Below are 2,490 nucleotides of genomic sequence, written 5' to 3' on the forward strand. Positions count from 1 at the left end.
TTATATCGTTGGGTTTCAAGGTCTTACCGACCAATGCTCATATCTGCAAAATCATTTCAAATTGCCTATTTACATGTGATTCAGGCAAAGGCTTATGGATTGTTAAATGATCTAGGTGCAACTCCGGTGGAAGAAGTGTTCCTTCTTTGGAGGGGAGCTAAAATGAGAAATGGACAAAGACTCTCTTGTTGGTGCTAGTACTAATCATACATGCACGCGTGGAATCATGGGAACAAAGGGGTAGTACTCAATATATGGAAAACCTGTTTCCCCTTTATAGGTGACCCTTGATCTAATATTCTTATAAATTCCAATATGTCACACGTGCTCTCTTGAAAAATCGAAAAGTTGTTTTCCTTGTCTCTTGTTAATCTTGAAATGTAAACTTCCCGCAGTTTATTTGGATTAGTTGTATAACACATGTTCATGTATCTTTGTCAACATATTCTTTTGGAGGCGTTATCGTGTCAATTATCCATTTATATTTGGTTTCAAGCAAGGAACATAGTTAGGATCTGAGAGAAGTCTTCCTCGTCGGACGACTCTGGCGACACTTGCTCTCGCATTTGTGTTGTCAAACTTGGACATGGAGATGGACCCCAAAACCAAAGATTACGAGGCGCTTTACAGAGTTAATGCCTTTAGGATTAGTTTCTTGTAAGATTTGGAGCTAGACTTGTGCAGTTTATATAGTCGTTTACAAGTTATATCTTGCGATATGTGTTACTTAATTAACTAGTGACTTTCCCTGCGCAGCTTTTGTACTTTTCATAACATGCGCCTATTTAACTTTATATACCGCTCAAGTCATTTCTTCCTACTCCCTTTGTCTATTCCATAGTATCTGTGCTCTTCTCTATAAGGTAAATATTGAACTAAACTTTAAATCAACAATTTCTACAACTCTGAACGTAGAAAGGATAATGAACATTACATTTTCATTTTTCCTTGATTTAGGTTACATTACCAGACTTTTTCTTGGCTGACTAGATTATTAGCTAGGTTCGGTTCAACAAGATGACATTAAATTTTATACACTGTGTTCTTCTCTAACTTGGGTATCTTATACACAGCAATGTGATCATCATCTTTTATGGTGGATAACAACATTACAGGGTCCTCTAGAAACCGAGTAACCAAGTGGCCTCGTGATCATCATCTTTTATGGTGGATAACAACATTATAGGTCCTTTTATGACTTTATTTAATTTGCTTGCAGGTCCTGCTTGGTATTGATTTACACACATGCAATGCTAGTGCATTTGGCTAGTTCGCCAGTGGAATTGGAAACACTGATGCCGGTTTTGTTATGGGTGCTGAAAAACTCCTTAAGGTATGTTCGTGATTTCTTTGTAGCTTATTGATATTCCAATCCCATCCAGTCAAGCTATGTATGAAAGCATAAAAACCATTTAAACATAGGTAAGATAGACATTTCATATTCTTGAACCCCCCCCCCCCCCTATAAAAAAAAATCTTCCCCGCTCCACTCATGCCCCCACTGCAATGCAGTATACTAGTGTATATAGTGTCCTTTTGATTCGAGGATTAGTTATTTGACTTAACTGGCATTGGTCGAGATGGTTAAGTAGCTGGTTCTACGAATCAATATATATTTGAGTAGTTAGGTTTACGACCGAGGTCTGAGGTTTTAATATATGATATGAAAGTATATTATTTGATTTTCAGGTTATGACGGGATTTATGTCTATGAAATGTTGAAAATACAAAGGAGATTTTGCCAAAAATTTTATGTCTTTCGTCAAGGTGTCTGACAAGGTTATAGGGTTTTGGGGCGTTACATAAACTTTCAATACTATGCTTCTATTGCTACTAGTCTATTACCATACTCTCTTTTCTAAATTTTGTAGTTTGAGTATAAGGAGCTACTACTTAAGAATAAGATATAATGATATAAGTATATATCTATACATATTTGTTTTCTATTGCCTGACTCCTTTTTATTTATTTCTATTGGTGTATATGATGAAAAAGACTTTTCTGATGATACCATCCCAAAGTCATCCCCTGATGCTTGCAACTATTGAAAGTGGGAGTTCTGTACAAATGACGTGAGAGCTTGAGTTTAGGGACAAGTCCCATTGATTTGGAAAACAATGTATATTTCATTCGTGACAAGTTTTATTTATGAAAAGACGTTTTGGTGATATTATTTTAATAAAAGATTATGTGATTAGATGTACTTGTGAGATTTTTTGTTTATGTTATGGACGATTGTAGAATACCCAATAAGTGGGGACATCTTTTTATGAGGTTAGTAGTCTCCCAAAAAGAGTGGTTTTGGGGAAATTATTATTTTTACATATGAAATAGTTTTAGTAGCGGTGGAAAACCGTGAAACTAAGCTTTGTAATAAGTAACACTTACAAAGCAACAAAACCGTTACCAAAATGTTACAAATTCTATAAATGGGTTACATAAATAAATGTTACTAACTTTCTAAAACCGTTCTTGTTGTTGGAAAAGAGT

At 35.3% G+C, this 2,490-nt stretch overlaps 1 long non-coding RNA gene across 1 annotated transcript; it reads left to right on the forward strand.

Annotated features, from left to right (window-relative positions):
* The first annotated feature begins 217 nt into the window (after positions 1-217).
* Positions 218-2,203, forward strand: LOC147492626 (uncharacterized). Its single transcript, XR_015199197.1, has 3 exons — positions 218-280; positions 1,220-1,333; positions 1,996-2,203. It is a non-coding gene; the product is annotated as an uncharacterized LOC147492626 (long non-coding RNA).
* Positions 2,204-2,490: the final 287 nt, after the last annotated feature.

The sequence above is a fragment of the Coptis chinensis genome, chromosome 6 (assembly GCF_015680905.1).
Source record: "Coptis chinensis isolate HL-2020 chromosome 6, ASM1568090v1, whole genome shotgun sequence".
NCBI classification, from domain to species: Eukaryota; Viridiplantae; Streptophyta; class Magnoliopsida; order Ranunculales; family Ranunculaceae; genus Coptis; species Coptis chinensis.